Source organism: Coffea arabica, chromosome 4e (genome assembly GCF_036785885.1).
Source record: "Coffea arabica cultivar ET-39 chromosome 4e, Coffea Arabica ET-39 HiFi, whole genome shotgun sequence".
NCBI lineage: Eukaryota > Viridiplantae > Streptophyta > Magnoliopsida > Gentianales > Rubiaceae > Coffea > Coffea arabica.
The window spans coordinates 6,158,285-6,165,493 of NC_092317.1; the positions used below are offsets into that span (position 1 = coordinate 6,158,285).

General features: G+C 36.3%; 1 long non-coding RNA gene across 1 annotated transcript; it reads right to left on the reverse strand.

Moving 5' to 3' along the window:
• Positions 1-1,302: 1,302 nt before the first annotated feature.
• On the reverse strand, positions 1,303-5,924 carry LOC140005696 (uncharacterized). The gene is made up of 2 exons (XR_011813267.1): positions 5,510-5,924; positions 1,303-1,573 (listed from the first exon to the last, which is right to left on the reverse strand). It is a non-coding gene; the product is annotated as an uncharacterized lncRNA (long non-coding RNA).
• Positions 5,925-7,209: the final 1,285 nt, after the last annotated feature.

A 7,209-nucleotide genomic window follows, 5' to 3' on the forward strand; every position in this document is an offset into this window, starting at 1 on the left:
TAAATCTCCTCTATAACCCATTTTGGGGGGAGAAAATCTAAACAACGAAATGCCAGACAATAATTTGTAAACGTACCTCATTTGGTCCCCATCTGGTGTTCACGAAGGCGCCGACGGCGAAGACAGCGGCTAAGAAGAGTAAACCCCATATATCGTTAAATCTTTGGTTGCAGTTGTTGATCTTTTCCTGCAACTTTGTAACCTCAAGCTGCATTTCCATTTGCTTGGCGCTCAAATTGGCAACTTCCGACGCTTTAACTGCCGTGGCACGGGCCTCCCTATCCAGCATCTGCTCCAATTTCTTTTGCAATAACACGAGACCTGTGGCGATTGATCCCGTGACGACCGATGATAAAGCTAAATCGCCAAGGTTAATGTCAGTCTCGCCTGGGGCTGAGGTTGGGGTTTGGGTTGCAGGGGTCGGGGTCCCGGTCCCGGACGTAGGGGTCGGGACCGGGAATTGGGTAGGGATCGGGGTCGGTGTGGAGGTCACGGTTGGGGTCGGGTCAGCCACAGAAATGGGGGTGGATTGGGACTCGACGGTTGAAAACCGTCTTCTCACCTCTGTAAATCTGGGAACAACATTTGGATGGCAGTAAATGATACTGGTAGCGAGAAAAATAGGCATGAAAACAAGATTTAACAAGTAAACTAAACTTAGAACAAGTTTTCATTTGATGTCCGGAACTCTAATTTTAGTAGGTTTAAAGCGTGTACGATGTCTTCCATCACATATTTGCTTGCTGTAAATATAATATGAATGAGACTTTGCATCTCTGTACACCGATCGTGTAATCTTGAACTCTTGATTACTTGAACTAAACAAATGGAAACTTGTTCTGAGTTTAGTTTACTTGTTGACGCTCCGCAGAAATTTAATAGCTTAGAGAAAGTTGCGCAGACATTTACCTGATTTTTGCTTTGCCAATCCACATTTGGATTTCGGGGATGTTTTGGATTGTAAGGATGGGAGCTCTGGCCGGAAACGGAAACGGATTTTAATCCACTAAGAACGGTTAGAAGTTAAATGGAGGCCTGTGTCTTTTGCCCTAATAAGTAATAAGTAGCAGCGATTTTTATTTTTCTTTTAAATGAGGAGGGAGGCTTGCTTGTTAAATTGAGAGTTTAAATTACCAAACCAATTTATGAATGTCCCATTACAAGAAATTGCAAAGGCAACTTATAACAGCAAATCTTAAAGATTAATTCTCACACATGGCATACTTCCTTATATTGCAATTAAACAATTTCATTATCAAGAGAAAAGCATAAAGCCATTCTAGTTCTAAACACTAAACCATAGGCATGGAACCCTGCGTTTAGCATCACTATGAATTCATCAAGATAAATGTATCCAGCCAACCGTAACACTACAAGAGAAAAATAAGTATCCAGTCAATCATAACACTACAAACAAAAGTAACCCATGCATAGCATACGTGTTTAAACAATTTTCATCACTAAAGTTGCACAACAAGCTCAGTTTATATTAGCTTAGAGGGCTCTAAAACATCACCAACAGCAGATATCCAGGTCTGCCTTCCATATTCCCCCTACTTAGGTTTCATCATATCTGCAGAAGAAGAAACAGAATTTCAATCAGGAGTGCAATCTCATGCAGTAGAATAAGAAAACAAGTACTCTTATGAAACTCAGAAGGCCAAAGGAGGTCATGTTGCCTCACCTTTGTCACGGCCAATACAAGGCTGACACATTAACCTTCATATTCACAACCAAGATATTACTGTAAAAGTTGAATGCATACCATGAAGCACAGTTAAACATGATGGAACATTACAAGGACCATATTGTTATCGACTGGTACCACATTATGCAGAATGCAGAACATTCCTACAATATCTTTTGAACCTGTGGAGTAGGAGGATAAACACAAGCACACACCTATGCAGGCACACAACTGAACTCATCCAAATAGAAATTCAAAGACATTGCTCATATTTTTCCAATTAAATTAAATGACTAGAAACTTGAGTTTGCCATCCAAAAAAAAAATTGAAAGAAGAAAATAAAACATGATTACCACTAAAAAAATTGAAAGAAGAAAACAATGATAATCACTAAAAAGAAATTGAAAGAAGAGAAAAAAATTGTTATCACTATAAGGTGCAACCTTCAACGATTAGAACCTCAAAATACTCAATGCAAGAATTCACCTTAGGATTTTGAAGACCTTCAAGCACCCATCATCAATCTTTTAGAATCAACAACCATCTAATCCCATTCTCATCAAAACGGTCCAATGTCCAAGAATTGAAGGAAAATGACGTATCTATTTCTTCCTAAAAAGAAAAGGCGAAATCTTCTAATAATTACTGTATAAATGTACATTTGCCTGGGGGATTCTACATTATAAAAGTAACCAATGAAAAAGGGAGGATTAAATATCGTTGTCTTCTTCTGAGCATAGGAAGAAAAAAAAAACTGAAATCCAATCTACAATACTGCAAAATTACCATTGAATAAAAACTTCACCTTGAACAACATGTCCAGTTTCTCTCTATTATTGAAGGAGAGGGTGATACCCAGTAGCTCTGGTTAAAACAATTTTTTTTGAGAAGCTAGTTCCAAATGGTAAAGATTGAGAGTAACTAAAAGTTATATAGCCACCCAAACTTAACAACAATTGGATGTAATGACAGGTAAGTCAGGTGCACACTGTGCAGCGGAGAAGGACGACCAAGAATCTTGGCAAAATTGAGAAGAAACCCAGAAGCAGGAGCAACAGGTGCAGCCATTGAGAGGAAGAACAAAGGCACAACCAGTATAGAGATTCCTCAGTGATGTGGCAAAAAAAACTAACTGAAATACCAAGATGCAAATATGGTGTTCTAGTATTCAAAAGAATAGAGAAGACAATTAGTTGCAAACTTTTTTTCAATCCAAAATGTGTACACACACAAACATGTATATATGTGTATGTATGCATTTACGTATATACAGGGAGGTGTATATAGCCATATATACATATATGTATAGTTGCATATATGTATATACATGAATATCCATACATACATATGTACTAGTTTATCTGTTGCCACACATTCGCGTGGCTTTTCCCAGATTTGAGTGCAGGAAATGGTTAATCTAGACCTATGTATATATCTGTAAAGTTAATTATCTGCCGCACTGTTCTAGGAGCTAATTGGAAGAATGTAAAAATATTGATTATAATCAACAAACAGTATGAATTCCTGAAGTGAGAAGAAAGTTTCAATAAAGTCTATTATATTACAGTGTGAATACTTCGTCAACCATACCACGGGCTGAAAAACAAGCAAGCAATTTTCAATGAATGCCACAAAAGGTGAAGCCAAGCAGGGTGGTCATTGCTGCTAGAAAAGGCACGCCACTGCTAAGCACAAAAAGAGAGAGATTTACATTATGAAAATTTGGAAAAAGGAGTTGCTCATCTAGTGCTTTTTGTTACCTATTCTCTTGCTAGTAAATAGGACCTACGTTGAGAATGTAGCACAAGTATTTGATAAGGACAAAAAACTCACATCCATACAAGACTAATTAGCAAAATTAGAAAATCAAATGCTGAAATTTAGTTGGGAAATATAGACCATTGCTGCTTTGGCTCTGAACTTACAAAGCCTAACATTCAGGTATTCAAATTTGTTCATCTCAGTATTGCAGTTTAGGTTTTGGACTTTCATTTCCTAACCAACAATTTAGCAAATATGATCAGAATGATGATAAAATTATGTCGATGCAAGTAAATAAAATACTTGCATAAAGTACAAGAAGCCAAGGAACTCTCTTATCATCCAATTTAAGCAAATTCTCAAGCTCACAACATTCTTGGTGTCAAATATACCCGCAGCATTTGCACTTCTATTTGTATGGACTGCCATTTAAACTATCCTCCTCTAGGTTGCCATTATGTAGACTACACACCTTAGCCTTTCCATCTTCCCACCACCGCATTCCTTCTCTCTCGTGTTACCAAGACAGGACTGTCTTCATGCATATTTCACTGATACATAACCTTATGAATGCAATGAATAACTCACATTCAATTCAATTGAGACATAATCTTGTGAATGCAACGTGTTCACAGCACATACATAGCTCACAGGAAATTCTAAATATCATTCCGATCTAGATTTGCCATAGGTAAATGCCAACAGCACCATGCCACCATTTTAAAACTTCATCATAGAAAGAGAAGAGCTCCCTGCTCCTACGTAATATATGAACTTCAACAGCATCGGGAAACACATATGAAAAATATCAAATAATTGATATGTCTCTAGATTCAACCTCCCAGGGTTAAAGCTAAATACTCCGAATGGTCGACAGTAAGTCATATATACTCGATAAAAACACCCATCTTCAGCACCACTACTTAAAAAAATGCACATGCAGCATTCCTTAGATGATGGTTACTCATCTAGAATTTAAGCTGCAGTTCATTTAATAACCAGAAGCATTATATCAAAGAAGCAACAATCAGGCTATCAAAGCCATAACTCATCATGTTAAGTTAAAAGCTAGATCAAGTCCCTTTGAATCTCGTTCTGGTGCATAACAATGGGTACTCACATGCAAGGAGTGGAGTAAACATTCTATAGCACTTATATAGCTTCACCCTCAAAAAATAAAAACCTTCCACAGGATCAAGCAAACATAGAAAACAAGCTGATTTATCATTCACTTGTTTAGCAATTCTTTTTCTCAACAACTGTAAAAAGAGGGAAAATAGCCCAGCTACGGGACGTCTCATAGCCTGTTCTGTATTGAAGCCAATGAAAAGTTGTGTACTATTGAGAGAACTAACCAAACTTGAGCAGAAAAAATTTCCCTTCATCCTATCATTGCGATACCAAATACCCAAACGGATTTTATCTTAATCATTTAACTGACGAAATTTGTCGATTAAGCAAAACAACAATTATAATAATTAATCAAGAAATAAATGATATAAACCTGATTTATTCACCACTGCCACTACTCTCAGAGTCTTCTGGGACAAAGGAACACTTTAATACACTTGATATCTTCATACTTAACAACTGCTGGAGACAAAGAATGGAGCAGGAACAATAATTGCTCATTTGAGGACAAAAAGTTTTCTTCAGCAAAATAAGTCAAGAGGTTTTATTTTCCTTCCCATGAACATACCTCATTTGCCTAACATTCAAATAATTGCTCTCAAAGGTAGAAACTAATATACCACCTATATCCTCTATCAACCACACAAAAACAGAATTGCTATAGATAAATAGAAAAACTGAATTCAAATACAAAATTAATTAAAAAAAAAAGTGATACGTACCACTTAAAAAGCCATATAAAATCAATTCCCCAAATAGAAATCAATCAAAGATTAAACTCAAATTTTAAAAATTCAATGAAAAAAAAGAGAATCTTTGAGCACAAACACCAGCTACAAAGTGCTCACAATCTAGAAAACAAAGAAACGAAAATTTGAAAGAAACAAATATGACAAAACTTAGGGTAAGAACAAAATTTTGTAAAATACCGGAGAGGAAGTAATGAATCTGGGTAGTCTCGCCAAGATGCATGCCCATGTGTCTGTGAAAGTGAACGAAGGGTGGTGCGATTAAATAGAAGAGGCAGGAATTGCTAGATAATTGTTGATGAGCTGAGGGAATTTTTTGTCTTTTAACCATCGGCTCTCTACGCTCTATTGTTGTCCCAGATTAACACTAGAGCTGTGAAAGATGAAGATGATGACACCACAGGTAAATTTACCTCCATGCTTGGTCTGTGTAGAAAAGGAGTATACAATGGAAGAGAAGCAATTTGTGGACAATTGGGAGATCGGAGTGGGGAGACAGAGTGACAACAATGGAAGGTTAGAGGAGAGAGTGGAATTGCTAGGATGTTTGTCAAGTTCACGGCAAAAGCCACTGGAATTGTTAAAACTTACAAGATAACCAGTCCATTATCTAACCAAAAGATGAAGATGCCCCAAAAAATTCAACAAATCCACAATAATACCGCAACAGTCTCAGCAGCCAACCAGAGATCAAATTAGATGATGAAATCAATTGATAACCAAATAACCACAGCAACTGCTTTAAATTACCAAATAACCAAATCCGGTCAAAATAAGTGGCCCAGTCAAAATAATTGAGCATCTAAATTGGAATTCAATTGACAATCCAATTCCACTCATTCTCATCTTTACAATATTAAGGATGTATATACTAGTTATTGAGCAACATGCCCAGACAGTGTGGAATGGCATATAGATTTATAGCCGCAAACTGCAGAAACATACAACTAAAAAATTACTGTGCAAAGCCACAGCTTCTCCATTCTGGCTTGCTAATCTGCTTTAACTGCAGCTTTAAAGCTATTCATCATGTATTGCAAGAGATGCACAAACTTCATGTAAAAACTACAATCATAACCAAAAGCAAAATTACATTGTCATATTACTGAAGAGCTCCAACCTTAGGAAGCTTGCACATTCTATCTTTCTCAAGATAAGAAGGATAGCAAAGCTCACTAAGAGAAGCAAGTCCAACTAGTATTTATTGATATCATGACATGGTACAAGATTAAATTATAACTCATTCAGAGATTATACTCCTAATTCATTTATTCCGGTGTAAAATATGCTAAAAATATGTTCTTCGAAGATGGTATCTCCCAAGAGATACTCAAATTTGTCCCTAAAAGCAAGCATAAAACCAAAATAACAAGTGTTGTTCCTTTGAGTACCGGCATGAAGCCATGAATGTAAAAACTTTGAAACAACTTTCTTTGAATGTAAAAAACCATGAATGATTGAATGGTCTATACAAAAAAGCACGATACCATGCCATTTTATAATCTTGATAAGTAAATCCATCTGGAATGAATCTGACTGAGAAAGATTTCTTTGAATAAAGAGAAGTCCATTCATTGGGAGAACAAACTTTCTTTATAATGCATTTTGAATGACTAACAATTTCAGGGTTCTTTTGATCAGGAATAGGAAAAATTTCCACAGATTGAGTATCTGGAAAGATCAATTCATAATAATCCAGATTTTTAGACGGATCGTCTGGTTGCCAAAAACATTTTGAAGGAAAGATTCTTTGAGTAAAGGAATTAAGAGTGTTATAAAGAGGAACTTCTTGGAATCTAGTCAAAGTAATATGTTGAGTGAATGGTTTAGTAAAATATGAATTTTCTTTGACTTTTTCTGAGGTTCTTGGAATCTGTTGA